Raw genomic sequence first — 18635 nt, forward strand, 5'->3', positions numbered from 1 at the left:
TCAGGAGCATAAGAAAGTCAAGGCAGAATCTCAGCAGTTCCAGCAGTCATGATATTTTTTAGGTAAGCTCTAAAATAACTAGAACTCTGATATTTCCAGGAGCCAAAAGAGTGGAATAAGCAGCAAATCAATGGAACTCTCCCATATTCACTTTAAAAACAAAAATAAAACAGTGCCCCAAAACAAATTCTGGAATTGCAGAATCAGCAAAAAGAAAGGATGAAATAATCTTTTAGCCCGTGAAACTTGGAATATCATCAAGAAAGTTCTGTCTGTCTCATCTGTATAAAAGGGGAATGCAATTTGGGATAGAAAGTAACCCAGCAAGTCAGCAGCAAGCTCCATCTCAGCACACCAGTGGGAGATTCTGAGCCCCAGTACAATGGAGAGACAAATGTCAACAACAGGACCCCCCCCTCACATGCTTCTGCATAGCTAGGGAAATGGGCATACTCCAGCTTTGAGAATCTCTAAAAATAAGCAATCACCAGTGATGTGACTGCCATATACTTCAGTGTAGTCCTGAGAAAACACAGAAACACCCTTATTGACCTCAGTACATGCCAGACACCAGCACTAGGATTCTGGCTCAGTACCAGGGGAGCTGTCAAATCTCTACAATCTTTAGCAGTGGCAGCCTCTTCACTCCCCCAATACAGCACCACACACCACACTTCGGTGGGCCTCAGGGTAACATCAGTTGAGCATCATATAAACAGCCCATTCCTGTAGCCCCTGGCACAAGAAGTCTGAAACAGTGCCCTTTCCATTCTAGAAGCCGAGTTGAATTTTTTTTAAATGAAAAAAGGCCAAAAAATTATGAGTAAAAAACAAGAAAAAAAATCTCACCATAGAAAGTTATGGTAATAGGGAAGAGCAAGACACAAATTCAAGAGAGGATAACAATTTTGAAACACAGATAACATTTCCCTTTCCCTCTTTTCCCCGCCTCCCCCCAGAAAAAATCAGGAAGTAGTCTTAAGTCTATAAGAACTTATGGAGAAACTCAAAAAGAAGCTTAAAATCATATAAAAGAGGTAGAAGGAAAATTGGGAAAAGACATGAGAATGATACAAGAGAATTATGAAAAAAGAGTGAACAGCTTGAGAAAAGACAACAACTGCTTAAAAAGTAGAATTGGCCAAATGGAAAGGAAAGTACAAAAGCTAACTGAGGAAAATAATTCCTTAAAAGTTAGAATTGAGTAAGTGAAAGCTATGAATTCAATAAGACACCACAAATCCATCAAATAAATTCAAAGGAATAGAAAAAAAGAAGAAAATATAAAATTTCTCATTAGAAAAAGCAACTGATATGGAAAATAGATTCAGGAGAGACAAATTGGAATCACTGAACTACCTGAAAGCCATAATCAAAAAGAAAATTTGCACAGCATCTTTTCAAGGAAAACCACCAGATACCCTGGAACTACAGGAAAAAAAATCGGTACTGAAAAAAATCCACCAATTACCTTAGGAAAAAAGATCCCAAAATAAAAGTTCCAAGAGACACTCTAGAAAAGTTGCAGAACTTCAGGTGAAAATGAAAATATCCCAAGTATCCAGAAAGAAGCAATTTGAATATCAGGGAGCTACAATCAGGAATACACAGGACTTAGCTGCTGCAACATATAAGGATCAAAGGTCATGGAACATGATATTTCAAAAAGTAAAAGAGCTAGGATTACAATGAAGAATCACCTATTCAAAGAAATTAAGCATAATACTTCAAGAGAAAAATAATCATTCAATGAAATAAAATGATTTCTTAAGTAGATAAGAATTGAACAAAAAATAATTGATTTCCAATAAAGACCCAAGAAAAACCTAAAAAGGTAAAAAGAAAAAAAGAAAATAAGAACTCAATGGAGCTGAACTGTTTATATCCCTACATAGGAAAAAGATAGTTGTAATTCTTAAAAATTATATCACTAACAGTAAAGCTAGAAGGAATATACACAGATAGGATAGGAAAGATAGAATGGGATAGATTATTTCACATGAAAAGGTGCAAAAAACCCTAATATTGTGGAGGAAAAGATAGAAGAGTAGGCTATGGGCATTGTTTGAACCTTACCCTCATCAGTTTTAATTCAAAGAGGGGATAATAGGAGGCAGCTAGGTGGCGCAGTCACCAGCCTTGAATTCAGGAGGACCCAAGTTCAAATTTGGTTTCAGACACTTAACACTTCCTAGCTGTGTGACCCTGGGCAAGTCACTTAACCCCAGCCTTTAAAAAAAAAAAAATAAAAACACAAAAAAACCAAAGAGGGTATAACATACACAATCAAATGAATATAGAACTTTATCTTTCCTGACAGGAAAGTAGGATGGGAGGAGATTGTATAAAGGAGGTAAATGGAATGACAGAAGAGAGAGCAAACCAGGGAAGACGGTAGACAGAAGCAAAACACTGATGAGGAGGGAAGGGATGAAAGGAGAGAGAAAACAAACAGGAGGAAAAATATTTTGGAGGGAAATATGCAGTTAGTAATCATAATTGTGAAAGTTAATAGAATGAACTCTCCATGAAACACAAGTGAATAGCAGAGAGGAACAAAAAACAGAATTCTACAATATGTTGTTTATTAGGAACATACGTGAAGCAGAGAAATACACACACAGTAAAAGTAAGAGTCTGGAGTGGGTACTGTTTCCTACTATTAATATATTTGGTATTTTAAAAATAAATTTTTATTGATATCTTCTGGTTTTGTGTGTGTGTGTGTGTGTGTTATCATAGTTATCTCAATTATCCTTTTACCTCACTCCAAGGGAGCAATTCCATATAACAAATTGTACTTTTATTTATTTATTTATCTATTTATTTGTTTGTTTATTTGTTTATTTATTTATTTATTTAGTTTGAGGCTGGGGTTAAGTGACTTGCCCATGGTCACACAGCTAGGAAGTGTTAAGTGTCTGAGACCAGATTTGAATTCGGGTCCTCCTGAATTTAAGGCTGGTGCTCTATCCACTGCGCCACCTAGTTGCCCCACAAATTGTACTTTTAGAGCAATTCAGTGCAATTGATCAATACATTAAAAAAGTTTTAAAATATGTGCAATGTAAAATGGCATCTGTAGACCTTCCACTTAACCAAAGGTATGGGTGACAGGTATCTCTTCATAAATCTTCTTTTGAGTCCCACTTGATATTTATAATTTTGTTATATTTACTTTTGATTTTGGGGGGTTTATAAATCTTTCCATTTACATTATTATAGTACTATATCTATTTTTATTTTTTATTGGATTGTTTGGCTCATTTTAGTTAATTATGTATCTTCATATAGGTCTTGCCATTTTCTGTATTCATCAAAGCCCTTCTTATAGCACAGTAATATTCCAATATATTCGTTCATCACAAGTTGTTTAAACATTCCCCAAATTTGTTTCCAATTCTTAGCTATCACAAAAAAAATATATGCTATAAATATTTTGGAGTTGAAAGTTTCTTACTTCTTTGTTTCTAACTTCTTTGGGGGTATAAGCTTGGTAATGGAACCTTTGTTCCAGGATATGGGCATTTAGTCATTTTATTTGCATAATTCCAGATTGCTTTCTAAAATGGCTTACCTTTTCTTTGTTCCAAAAATACTGTATTAGTGTGTCTGTCATGTGCTCCAACATAGATTATTGCTATATTTTGGTCACTTTTTTGCCAATTTGCCAGATGGGAGGTAATTATGATTCTTTCATGAAATTGTGAATGCATTATAATTCTTCCTGTTTGCTCATATTCTTTGACCATTTATCTATTGGGGAATAGCTTTTAGTTACATACATACAAACACATATTTATGTGGGTGTATATGTGTGTGTGTATACAGAATATATATATATATATGTGTGTATATATACATATATATGTATATATACATACATATAGAAAAAATTGATAAATGTTTTTGCCCAACGAGTCACTTCTAGTCTTTTCTTAGGTACATTAATTTTATCTGTACAGAACTTTTTTTTAGATTCCAAGTGATAAAATTTTTTTACAATTTCCTCAATCTCTTATATGGTTAAGAATGAATTGTCACTTATATCCCAAGGAAATACTAAAGAAGGGAAAGCGACTTGTATGTGCCAAAATGTTTGTGGAAGCCCCAGTGTCTAGAAACTGGAAAATGAATGGATGCCCATCAATTGGAGAATGGTTGGGTAAATTATGGTATATGAATGTTATGGAATATTACTGTTCTGTAAGAAATGACCATTAGGATGAATACAGAGAAGCTTGGAGAGAATCACATCAACTGATGCTGAGTGAAATGAGTAGAACTAGGAGATCATTATACACGTCAACAACAATACTGTATGAGGATGTATTCTGATGGAAGTGGAGATCTTCAACATAGAGAAGATCTAATCTAGTTCCAGTTGATTAATGATGGACAGAATCAGCTATACCCAGAGAAGGAACCCTGGGAAATGAGTGTAAACTGCATTTTTTTTGTTTTTCTTCCCAGGTTATTTTTACCTTCTGAATCCAATTCTTCCTTTGCAACAACAACAACAACAAAATTCAGCTGCACATATATATATTGTATCTAGGATATACTATAACTTATTTAATATGTATGGGAATGCCTGCCATCTAGGGGAGGGGGAGGAGGGAAGGAGGGGAAAGTTCAGAACAGAAGGGAGTATAAAGGGATAATGTTGTAAAAAATTACCTATGCATATGTACTGTCAAAAATGTTATAATTATTAAATTAATTTAAAAATGTAAAAAAAAGAATGAATTGTCTATTCTGAGATATGATTATATACTTCTCAGATTGGCAAAATAATAGGAAAAGATGATGAATGTTGATGAGGCTGTGGGAAAACTAGGACACTAATACATTGTTGATGGAATTGTGAACTGATACAACCATTCTGGAAAGCAATATGGAACTATGCCCAAAGGAAACTGTGCATAAGTTTTGATCCAGCAGGAACCCAAAGAGATCATTAAAAAGGGAAAAGGATTCATACAAATGTTTGTGGCAGCCCTTTTTGTAGTGTCAAGGAACTGGAAACTGAGTGCATGCTCAGTTGGAGAATGGTTGAATAAGTTGTGGTATATGAATATTATAGAATTTTATTGTTCAATAAGAAACGATCAGCGGGATGATTTCAGAAAGATCTGGAGAGACTTACATGAACTGATACTAAGTGAAGTGAGTAGAACCAAGGGAACATTGCATGCAACAAGAAGATTATGTGATGATCAATTCTGATGGACTTGGCTCTTTTCAACAGTGAGGTGGTTCAAGTCAGTTCCAGTGGACTTGTGACAGAGAGAAACATCTGCATCCAGAGTGAGGAGTGTGGGAACTGAGTGTGGATCACAACATAGTATTTTCATCTTTTTATTGTTGTTTGCTTGATCTTTGTTTTCTTTCTCATTTTTTTCCTTTTTGATATGATTTTTCTTGTGGAGTATAATTGTGGGAATATATATAGAAGAATTGCACATGTTTAACATTAGATTACTTGCAATTTGGGGGAGGGGTGGGGAGAAGGAGGGAGAAAAACACAAAGTTTTACAAGAGTGAATGCTGAAAACTATGCATGTATTTTGAAAATAAAAAGCTAAAAAAAAAGAATGCATTGTCTTTCCATAGTTGTGAGAGATATATGGTCTGTTTCTCTTTTAATTTTTAATAATATTATCTTTAATATAAAGGTCACATATCCATTTAGACTGTGTTCTGGAATATGGTATAAGATGTTGGTATAAACCTGATTTCTGTCAAACTAATTTTTAATTTTTTTCTCACAGTTTTATAATCCAATAAATATTTTTTCCATAGGAAATTTGTTTGCCATTTTATAAGACACAGAGTAATTGAGTTCTATTGTTTCTGATTCTCCCTCATCAAATGTCAGATGGTTTTCATAAGTTGCTTAATTCTAATCTCAATTTTCTTATTTGTGAAGTGGGGAAAATAAGTCCTATGTACCAATCTCAGAATTGTTGTGAAGTTCAAATAATCTCATAGGATCATAGATCCTTAGAAGAAAACTTAGGAAATAATTTAGTCATAATAATCGTTTCGCAAATGAGAAAAGTGAAGTCCAGAGAAATTAATTTCACAGAAATATCGCTGAATTTTACTTTTTAAAGTGATCTGTGAAATCGTCTGGTCCAATCCATACTAGCAAAGGAACTCCATGCACATGCCCATCTGGTCTCTACTTAAAAACTTCCAGCAAAGAAGAATCTGATACACCCTGACGCAGGCCATTCTACATTTTGATAACTCTAATTATTAGAAGTTGTTATTGTTATAATATATTGTCATTGTCATTGTTGTTTTTTCCCTAATATAAAGCTTAAATTTGGTTAGGGAGGGGATAGGAGAAAAAAAAGGAAAAAAATAAAGAAATGTACACACACATATGTGTATTGTGTGTATATATGTATGTATGTATATTTTAAAAATAGCAAGTTGTACCTCCTATTTTTGTAGTTTCATGTGAAAATTTTTATGTTATTGGGATGCTTGTTTAATTCTGTAAATTAAAGAAAAATAAGCTACTTCGCTTCTTTATACTTCTAAAATAAAAAAAAGTCAGATGGTTTTAATGAACTACTGCTTTTTAATATAATTTGAGATATGTAAATGCTGTTCCTGTCTTATTCCTTCTTCTTTTCAAACTTTTCCTTGATATTCTAGATCTTTAATTTTTCAAATGATTTTTTCTATTATTTTATAAAGTGCTATAAAGCATACCCTTGATAATTTGAACAATATAGCAAATATTTTAAAATTAATTTTGGTAATATTTTAATATTTATTATTTTGGCATGCCTAAACAATGAGCAATAAATATTTTTCCAGTTATGTAAATTATTCTTTATTTCTTTAAGGAGCACTTCATAACTGAATCTAAACAAGACTTAAAATAAGAATTTTGAATTTTGTGATTATTCACTAAAATTTCTAGCTATTTGTGCATTTTGTAGTTATTTGAAATAATATTTCTCTTTACTTCTTATGTTTTATTATAATTATATGCTGTTAAATTTTGTATATTTATTTTGTATTTTTCAACTTTGCTGAGGAAAATCTTCTGCTTTCCTAGGATTTTCCAAATAAACTGTCATGTGATCAGCAAATAAGAATAGTTTCATCTCTTTTTAATCTATATTTAGGCTTTTTCTCTTATTGTTTTTGCCCACATTACCAAAAGTTTATCAGAGTGGGGAGAATGAGTATTCTTAATTTACTTCCATATTTATTGAAAAAGTTTCTACAATAACCCCATTACATATGATGTTTGCTTTTTGTTTTAGATAAGATGCTTTTAATGATATTTGAAAGTACTTCTATGTCTACTCTTTGTAAGGTTTTTAGCATAAAATGGTATTGCATTTTGTTAAAGACTTGGATATTTTTGGTTGTTAATATGTTTAATTATATTGCTGGTTTTCCTAATATTGAATCATTCTTGCAAACAAACATAAATCTTACTTAGTCATAATAAATTATTTCTTGAACAAATCATTATATTTTGACAGAATTTTGTTTTAAAATTTTCATTCAATGTTTATTAATGATATTAGTTCATAATTATCTATCTATACTTAACCTTTCCCTTTAAACATTAGGATTGTTATTCTTCCTTCTCAAAGAGGACCAATAACAACATCACAAGGTTGATGTATTGACTTGTGAATGAGTTGAATTAAAGTGAGACAGAGTTATGCCAAGTTATCAGCCTCACTCTCTCCTCCAGTCAATGGAATCCAGTAGAAGACATAAATCAAGATGACTTATGTCATCTTGACCTTTTTAAGCTAAGATCTTTCCCAGATCTTACGCTGGCTAAGGCAGTGCCCATTCAGCAATTAGGGGCTAGGTAAGAATTGAAACAAAAGATGGCCTTGTTTGCTATCACAAATGACTTAATCTAGGATGGAAGACCATAGAAGATGATGGAGAAAAAGAGGAGGTGAAAAAGAAAGAAAAGAAGAAGAAGGAAGAAGAAGAAGAAGAAGAAGAAGAAGAAGAAGAAGAAGAAGAAGAAGAAGAAGAAGAAGAAGAAGAAGAAGAAGAAGAAGAAGAAGAAGAAGAAGAAGAAGAAGAAGAAGAAGAAGAAGAAGAAGAAGAAGAAGAAGAAGAAGAAGAAGAAGAAGAAGAAGAAGAAAGAAGAAGAAGAAGAAAGAAGAAGAAGAAGAAAGAAGAAGAAGAAGAAGAAGAAGAAGAAGAAGAAGAAGAAGAAGAAGAAGAAGAAAGAAGAAGAAGAAGAAGAAGAAGAAGAAGAAGAAGAAGAAGAGGAAGAAGAAGAAGAAGAAGAAGAAGAAGAAGAAGAAGAAGAAGAAGAAGAAGAAGAAGAAGAAGAAGAAGAAGAAGAAGAAGAAGAAGAAGAAGAAGAAGAGGAAGAAGAAGAAGAAGAAGATCACCCTGATCATTTTCCTGGTTCTACTCACTTTACTTTGCATCAATTCATGTGTCTTTCCATATTTTTCTGAAAGCACCCTGCTCGTTATTTCTTATAGCAAATAGTATTCCATTATGATCACATATCACAATTTTTTTCAGCCATTCCCCAACTGATAGACATCCCCTCAATTTCCAGTCTTTTATCACCAAAAAATAGCCACTATAAATATTTTTATATTAACATTATTTCTATCCACTTTTCAAAATCTCTTTGGAATACTGACCTAGTACTGGTTTTGCTGGATTAAAGGGCACGCAGAATATTATAGCCCTTTGAGCATAGTTCCAAATTGCTCTCAAGAATGGTTGGATCAATTTACATCTCTATCAACAATGTATTAAGGTTCCAATTTCCCTACACCCCCTCCAACATATATAATTTTCCTTCTCTGTCATCTTAGCCAATCTGAAAAGTGTGAGGTGGTACTTCTAAGTTGTTTTAGTTTGCCTTTTTCTAATGTGATTTAAAGCACTTTTTCCATATGCCTGTAGAGAGCTTTGATTTCTTCATCTGAAAACTGTCTATTCACATCCTTTAACCATTTATCAAAGATATACTGAGTCAAATTCGTAAAAATATGTTATTCTCCAATTTAGAAATATCCATTCTTTCATACTGTTAATCATGAGGTCGACACCTTTCCAGTACACTGCAAATTAATTCTACCAACAGTGTATTAATGTCCCATTTTTCGCACATCCCCTCCAACATTCATCATTGTCTTTCCCTGTCATTTTAGCCAATGTGAGAGGTGTGTAGTGATATCTCAGAGTTGTCTTAATTTGCATTTCTCTGATCAATAATGATTTAGAGCACCTTCTCATATGATTAGAAATTATTTTAATTTCTTCATCTGAAAATTGTTCATATCCTTTGACCATTTATCAATTGGAGAATGGCTTGAATTCTTATAAATTTGAGTCAATTCTCTATATATTTTAGAAATTAAGCCTTTACAAAGATAAACTCTTTAGCTCATAATTACTCCTGGCAAGATATAAAAAAGTATTCTCTTTCAGTGACAAAAAATTCCTTTAAGCTAGAAAGACTTGCTAAATTCCTCAGATCTGGCTTGGGGCTCTAAAGATTTTCTACCTTTCTAGCTATTGATTATGATGGGGCCATGTAACCTTCCAGATTTTTAAATAGCAGGGGTTTCTGTTTTGTGCAGTCATATCTCCACAAAGCCAAGCCTCTTCTAAAAGCAAAGTTACAACCCTTTCTCACCTTCCCCCACCCTAAACATACTTATAGAGTTTTTCTTCTCAAACTAGAAAGAACAGTAGAGGATATCAAGATACCCCCAAAGATTTCCCTCTTTCTAGCTGCAGATGGCAATAAAGAGCAATAAGCCCAAATACCTTTTCATATAACTGGAATTATCTGTAGGACTTAGTTGTGTTCCAATAGGACAATCTGCTTTTTGAAAAACAATTCCTATCTTCCAATCAGCAAGTATCCCAGTAAAATAGCTGCAAAGTCTTCCTGTTAAGGTCATGTCAGTTTTTGCATTTTGTCTTCTATAAACAGCTTTTCTTGGAGCTTTTTCTCCTCCACTGATTCTTTTTTTTATCATACTTCCTCTTCTTCTGGTCTTCTTTTGTGGGCTTCTTCCAATAGCTTCCTCTTTGCCCTCAAATCTGTTCATCTTCATAAACAATGATATGATGTTAAACTCAACAATTCTACCTTTCTGTCAGGTATAACTCTCTTATGGGCCATGTAGTAATTTCCCATAATGTCCAATTAGTTTTATCTTTATAATTTCTCATTTATAAACATAACATGTGTACTCTGGCCCTACTCTCTTAGGGCCAAGCCATTTATATTTGCCTTTCAGGGAGTGCTGGTACCCTGAAAGGATTGGAAGTGTCTCTTTTCCTCTGCCATCCACTCAAGAGCTCCCATCAGCTGTGCTTCCAATATTTTGAGGGGCCAGTAATTAGCATCCCAGTTCCATGTAACCACTTAAAATCAGTAGCTTTTATGAAGAGATGCTCATTTTAAAGATTAATCAAGAACAAATATTTTCCTAACACCTTGGGAATGTGATATTCCTCTGTTCCTCTTCAGTCCCTGCTCTCTCTCTCTCTCTCTCTCTCTCTCTCTCTCTCTCTCTCTCTCTCTCTCTCTCTCTCTCTCTCTCTCTCTCAATGTCTCTCTCTCTCTCTCTCCCCCCCCTCATAGTAATTTAGTTTTATTTCTATATAGGATGGATCCCAGTAAGTTTATGTCCAAAGGCAGTGTTACTGCTAACTGAACCCTTCCCCTAGAATGGAGTCCCCAAGGTCATTCTTAAAGACAGATCCTTGTTTGACCCTCCCTGGTCATCATTACCTTGCTTGGTCTCACAAGATACCATCTATCTATCTATCTATCTATCTATCTATCTATCTATCTATATCAAATGATCTTAGATGATGATGTCATCAGTATGATGAGAGCCATCTACAACCAGAGAGAGGGTTGTAGGAACTGAGGGTAAATTACAACATAGCATTTTTACTCTTTTTGTTGTGGTTTGCCTTCATTTTATTTTCTTTCTCATTTTTACAACTTTTTTATCTGATTTTTTGGTGCAGCAAGATAATTGTATAAATACATATGCCTCTATTGGATTTAAACACATTTTTAAAAATCATGTTTAGCATATATTGGATTATATGCCATCTAGGAGAAGGGATGGGAAGAAGGGGGAGGAATTAGAACATAAGGCTTTTCAAGGGTCAATGTTGAAAAAATAATCCTTGCATATGTTTTGAAAATAAAAACTTCAATTAAACAAACAAACAAAATAAGATGCCATCAGCAAAGAAGTCACTTTGATCTCCAGAGGCAAAGATATAACTAAAACTTATCCAGGCTTCTGTTTGTTTCTTTGTTTGCTTAAATAATTTATTTATTTTTGACATTCTTCAAAAAATATTTTTGAGTTTCAAATTCTCTCCTTCCTTCAAGCCCTCCCCCACTCATGAAGAAGGTAAGCTACATGACAATGCCAATTGTACATGTGAAATATGTAAAACATATTTCCATATTAGCCATGTTGTAAAAAAAATGAAATCAAGAAAAATAAAGTGAAAAAATTATATTTCAATTTGTACTCAGAGTTTATCAGTTCTTTCTTTGGAGGTGTCTGGTATTTTTCATCATGAGTCATTTGAAATTGTCTTGGACCATTGATTTGCTCAGAGTAGCTAAGTCTTTCACGGTTGACCATTGTTAAAATATTGCTATTACTATGTACAATGTTCTCAACCTAGGTCTTTTTTGAAGATGTCAATAGTTCCAACTGTCAATGAAAAAAATTCCTTTCAACTATTGAGTAATTCAACTATAATTAATTATAGATCATTCATGTATGCTCCATTCTCTCCAACACCCTTGAAGATGATCAGACATCTTCACAATTCTCCCAAAAGCAGCACCCTAGTATTTTCCAGGTGGAAATACAATCTTAGTAAGCTAATGACATCTACATATATGCCTGACTCTTATTGTATAAATTCAAAATTCTGAAAACAATCATATACAAATGAACCAAGAGAACAAATTGTCCTGAATCCATTGCTATCTGTCATTGCACTCTCATTTGAGAGATAATTCTTTACATTTTCTTTCATACCAATTTTTTCTTTTCTCGACATTTTATCTGAGAATCAGTATTCTTTCTCAAGGTGATTTTGTCAGTTTTCTTTACACAAATATTTCTTTTGTGTATCTTTCAGCAATGATACCAATCAAATACAAGAAAGCATTAGAGAAGAAGGCAATAGTAGTTAGGGGAAGAATTGCAGAAAGTGGCACTTGAATAGTCTTGAAAGCAACAGAGGGGTAAAGCATTCAAGGCATGCAAGACAGTCAATGCAAAGGACATATGAAAGATGGAATTCTGAGTGTAGGAAATAGCAAATAGGCCAGTATAGAAAACAGAAAGGAAAATATTGCATCTGTAGAGTACAGTTACCTCTTCCATATAGTGACTTTCCCCATTATGGTTTCAATATATTGTGAGTTGGTATAAAAATTAAATGTAAATTTTGGGGGCATTTCATGTAAGACTTAGATGACACATGAAAGTCAGCAATCAACACAGAAAAAATTAGAAATTTAGAAATATACAAAATGTATGTTTAGTATTATATAATATCAACTCAAAATTTACAATGAAGTACTATAAGCACTCCTTAAAAAAAAAAAAAAAAGAAATGGGGCAGCTAGGTGGCACAGTGAATAGAGCACCAGCCCTGAATTCAGGAGGACCCGAATTTAAATCTGGTCTCAGACACTTAACACTGCCTAGCTGTGTGACCCTGGGCAAGTCACTTAACCCCAGCCTCAGAAAAAAAAAAAGAAAGAAAGAAAGAAAGAAAGAAAAGAAAAAGAAAAAAAATCATGTTTCTCTGGGAGGGCCAAAAAATGTAAGGTGGATTTTCCAAATCTCGGGGGCACCCCTCCAACCTCTTGTGATGGAGAAGGGAAAAGAGAAATAGAAAGAAGCTAGGTTGTGAAATTTGTTAAAAACTAAAATTAAGAATTTGCATTTCATTTTAGAGATTATAGGAAGTTCCTGGAGATTATTTAGTAGAGAGAGGTGAGAGTTGTACTTCAGGAAACTCACTTTGAATCACTATGTGAAGGATGGATTGGAGCAGGGATAGATTTGAAACAGGGAGATTTGAAATTATCCAGGTTAGTGGTAATAAAAGCATGTAGGATGGTGGCCACAGTATAGTGGAAATGCATCTGAGAAGAGGAAAATAGAAATTATACGATCTAATAACTGATTAGATAAGTATGCTAAGTTAGCGTGAGTAAGATACAAGGGCTATGAACTAGAATGATAAGAAGTAGAATGGAGTTTCAACAATGATAAAGAAGTTTAAGAGTTGTGAGTTTAGAGGAGAACTTTTAGACACAATTAGTTTGGGGTTAGATAGGTCTAATACATAGGTGGTGATATGGGACTGGAATTCAGGAAAGAGATCAGAACTGGACATGTAGATATGGGAGTAATTTATAGAAATGATAATTAATCCCATGGGAGAGGATGAAGTCACCAATAGAAGAGAGAAGGGGGTTCCAAGACAAAACTTTAGAAGCATCCCTACTTAGGCATAATGTGGATGACAATCCAACAAAGGAGAGTGAGAATGGTCAGACAGGGAGAAGAATCAAACTGAATCTGAATAGATATCAAAAAGACGTAGAGAAGAGTTACCAAGTGGAAAGGGTGATCAATGGTGTCAAATGTGATGAAGTCAAGAAAGATAAGAATTGAGAAAAGGCCATTAATCATGTTCAGTTGTTTCCGTCATGTCTACCCTTATGACTCCATTTGGGATTTTCTTGGCAAAGATACTGGAGTGGTCTGACATCTCCTTCTCCATTTTACATTTTACAGATGAAGATCTAAGGTAAGCACAGTTAAATGACTTGTCCGGGGTCATACAGGAAGAAAAATCTTTCTGACTCCAGGCCTGGCACTCTATCCACTGTATTACCTAGATATCCTAGAAGGCTAGTTGATTTAGCAATGAAGAGATCTCTGATGGTTGTGGAGAGAGTAATTTCAGTTGTGTGATAAGGCTGAAAGCCAGATTGCCAATGATTTATTAGAGAATAAGAGGAGAGGAACTAGAGGCAACATTCTCCAGGAGTTTGAGAAAAGAGAAGAGATATAGTACAATAGGTAACATAGATGGCTGGATCTTGTGAGTTTTTTTTTAAGGATGGGGAGATTTGGGCATGTTTGTAGGTAATATGAAAGAAGCCAGTAGGTAGAAATGAACTGAAGATGGGGAGGGGGGGAAGAAAAAGAATGATAGTGGGGCCATCTACTAGAGAAGACAGGATGAGTTGGGAAAATGATCTCTTTATCAGAAATTGGAGTAAGAACCAAAACTTAATTTCATATAGGGATGGAGAAAGGGATGGCTTCTTCACTTCCACACTAGGCCAAGCTCAATAAGTTCAGTGAAGGCCAGGAATATGATAGGCATGGAGTCTTGCTCTAGTGTGTCTAATCAATTATCTTTCTGTGATACTAAAGCCAGGGAAATGACAGAGACTGGTCATTGAACATTTTACCTAAATAAACAGTTTCTCTATTTGATATACAAGTGGTCATCCAGCATTAAAAAAAAAAAAAAAAAAAAAAAAAAAAGTTGTATATTAATGCATTGTTGGTGGAATTGTGAACTGATCCAATCATTCTGGAGAGCAATTTGTAATTATGCCCAAAGGGTTTTAAACTGTGCACACCACACCCTTTGATCCAGCAATGTTTCTACTGGGTCTGTATCTCAAAGAGATCATTAAAAAAGGGAAAGGAACCCACATGTGCAAAAATGTTTGTAGATGCTCTTTTTGTAGTGGCAAGGAACTGGAAATTGAGTGGATATCCATCAGTTGGGGAATGGCTGAATAAGTTAAGGTATATGAATGTAATGGAATATTATTGTTCTATTAAGAAATGATGAACAGGTTGATTTCAGAAATGCCTGGAAACACTTACATAAACTGATGCAAGTTGAAATGAGTAGAAGCAAGAGAACATTGTATACAACAACAAGATTATGTTTTGATCAACTGTGAGACTTGACTCTTCAACAATGATGTAATTCAAGGCAATTCCAATAGACTTGTGATAGAAAGAGCTATCCACACCCAGAGATAGTATAACTATGGAGAATGAATGCAGATCAAAGCATAGTATTTTCACTTATTTTTGTTAATTTGCTTGTTTTTTCCTTTCTCTTTTTTTTTAATCTTTTGTGTGATGAATATGGAAATACATTTAGAAGAATTGCACGTTTAATATATTTGGATTGTTTGCTTTCTATGGGAGGGAGAAAAATCTGGAATGCAAGGCTTTAGAAAGGTAAATGTATTTGGAAAATAAATTAAAGAAAAAATAAATATATTTTTATTATTCTAAAAAAACCCAACTTGTATTGATATTTTATGGTTTTATATCAGTTACATTTCCCATTATAATCCAACCTTCCCTTCTAAGCTATTCTTTAGGATAAAAAAAATCTTAAAAGAGAAAAAAAATCTCTACAAAGCTACACAATGTATCAAAAATGTTTAACATTCTATTTAGTCTTGCAATCTTGCATATTTTTTACTTTCTAGAGTGGTAAAGGAAAGGAGAAGCTGTTTTCTCACAGTTTTTTGGGTTTTTTTTTTTTCTCCCCTTATAATTTCAGAGAATTTAGCATTATTTTGTTTTTTTCTATTTACATTGTTATGGTCATTGTGTATATATAGTTTTTGCTTTGTCAGTTCTTATGTCTTTCCATCCTTTTCTATATCCATCATGTTCATCTTTTTACATCACAGTACTATAATTTGTCACATCTATTTTGTTTCCAATTCTTTTCTACCACAAAAAGTGTTATTATAAATATTTCGGTTCATATGAGTCTTTCTGACAATATATTTCAATTGTTGTCTCAGTATCTTGGATAGCAGACCTTAACAAAAATACATGATTTTTTTAATACAAGATTTTGTTAGGGCTATCTTTGGAGTATACGCCTATCAGTGGAATCTCTGGGTAAAAGGGTAGGGACATTTTAGCCATTTTTTGTGGAATTCCAAATTGCTTTCTAGAATGATAGGGCAACTTCTCAGCTCCAATAACAAAGCACTAGTGTGGTCCATCTTTCTACAACCCCTTCAACATTGACTATATCTATTTTTTTTTTGTCTTTGCCAATCTTCTAATTGTGAGAAGAAACTATAACTTTTCATTTCTCTTATTACTAGTGATTTGAAACATTCTTTTAAACTTTTAAAGGTTATTAAAATTTTGCAATTCTTTTAAGATTTTTGTTCATATTCTTTGACCTATTATATACTGGGAAATTACTTCTGAATTAATATATTTCAGTTGTTGTCTCAGTATCTGAGATGTTAGATCCTTAACAGAAATACCTGATTAAAAAATTTCCCCAAGAGATTATTTCCCTTTTTATCCTACCTGTATCAATTTTGTTCAGGCAACAGCTTTCCAATTCTATGAAGTCAAAATATCCATTTTTTTTTTTCTTTTTGTAATAGCCTCTAATCTTTGTTTGGATAAGAATTCTCTCACTACTCATAAATGTGAAAGTTATTTGGTCTGTTCTAAAGTTTTATATGTTACAATCTTTGATGTTCAGGTCATATATCCATTTTGTAAATTTATTTTAGAATATGGCATAAGATACTGTGCTAAACTAATTTCTTCCAGACTGCTTTCTAGTTTTCCCAGCTGTTCTTTTCAAATATGGAACTCTTAGGTAAAATCTATTGAGAATTGTTGTACACTGGATTATTTCATTCATTTATCCCTTATTTTTGCTTGTCTAGTATGTTCAGTTATTTTTTTCTTTTAACAAGGTGCTTTGATGATTGTTGCTTTATAATATGGTTTGAGATCTGGAAGTACTAAACCCCCTTCATATTCTAGATTTTTTGTTTTTCCAGATGAATTTTTAAAAGTATTTTATCTATCTCTGTAAAGTCTCTCTATGGTAATATAATTGATATATCACTAAGTTTATAAATTCACTTCAATAGTATTGCCATTTTTATTAAATTAGCATGGCCCAGTCATGAGCACTGAATATTCTTCCAGCTAATTAAGTTGGTCTTTATTTCTTTAAGGAATTCTTTTGTAATTATATACATACAGATATTTTGATTTTAATGTCCTTTGGAAATTAACTACTAAATTAACTAAACTACTAATTTTTACATTTTGTAATTATTTTAAATGGGGCTTCCTTTTCTCTTATTCCTTTTTTTTTTTTTTTTTTTTTTTTGGTGAGTTTGTCTCAATATCTTTGCTGATTCATTAAGATTTTCTGAAAAAAAACATCACATCATCAGCTAAGAGGAATAGTTGTATCTCATCTTTTCACCAAGATGGTGCAGTAGATAGATCACTGGCCCTTAAAGGTAGGAAGACATGAGTTCCAATCCAGCCTCAAATACTTAGTAGCTTTGTGATTCATATCAAGTTAGTTAATAACTGACTGCTTCAGTTTCCTCCACTGTAAAATGAGAATAATAATTAGCACTTACACTAGGATTGTTGTGAGGATTAAATGAGATAATTTATAAATTATCTTATACAGCACCTAGCATTAGTCCCTTGTACATTATAGGCATTTAATAAATGCTTCTTTTCTTATCAATATGCTTTAATTTCTCTTTATTTGCTATTGCTACCATTTTTATAACTTCTTTTTTTGAAATTCTATAGAAAAGTGAAACCCATAATTTCCTGAAGACAGAATATTCCACTTTTTAATAGCTGTAATTGTCAGAAAATTTTCTAGTAAGTTTTTACACCAAGTCTAAATCTGTTTCTCTGCAATATTCATTCCCCCATCCTGGTTCTGCATTTGAGGATAAAGTAAAACTAAGTCTTTTAAATACTTGAAATTCATTCTTATATCATCCTTCCCCTCCACAATCTTTTACATACCCAAATGGGCTTCTTTTCTCTGGGCTAGACATCCCAATTTCATTCAACTAATCCCCACATGGCATAATCTTTAGACTCCTCAACACATTCTTACTCATGTCCTCTGACAATATATCCAGATCTCTTTCTACAATACCAAAGCTTGTATGTAAAATGATCTTTTGCTGTCTTTCCTTTCTCCTCGCTCCCACCAACTATTGATTCTTTGCAATCCAAAGAGAGGATGGAGACTCTATTATCCTCTTCAGCTATATGGGTCATGTCTCTGCTAAGGGAAGAATAATTCTTTATTGTTCTCCAATAAATTGTTGCCATTTCTCCCCTTTACAAAATGACAGCAGAAACTCCAGAGGTTCTCTCCTACCCCCGCCTTTTTTCCCCCCCTGGGGATGACTGGATTCTTCTTTCTCAAGTTCTTTTACATTTTTTGTTTTCCTCCAGTGACCCAGAGCAAGTCACAACCCTTCAGTGTCCCCAGGCAACTCTCTGAGACTATAAATTACTGAGCAGTTGCAGATCTGCATTGGAGAAGGAGTTTCCTCAGAGTGAATTCCTTATAACAATGAAATCTCCAGGCCAGATGTCACCACCCCACTCCAATAGGAAAAAAAAAAAAAAAAAATTCCAGGAGTTATTAGCTCCACCTATCATCATGCTTGCCCTGTGGCTAGAAATCTTTATTCTCCCTACTCACTGAAATGGAAGAAT

This window comes from Sminthopsis crassicaudata, chromosome 4 (assembly GCF_048593235.1).
Source record: "Sminthopsis crassicaudata isolate SCR6 chromosome 4, ASM4859323v1, whole genome shotgun sequence".
Taxonomy (NCBI): Eukaryota; Metazoa; Chordata; class Mammalia; order Dasyuromorphia; family Dasyuridae; genus Sminthopsis; species Sminthopsis crassicaudata.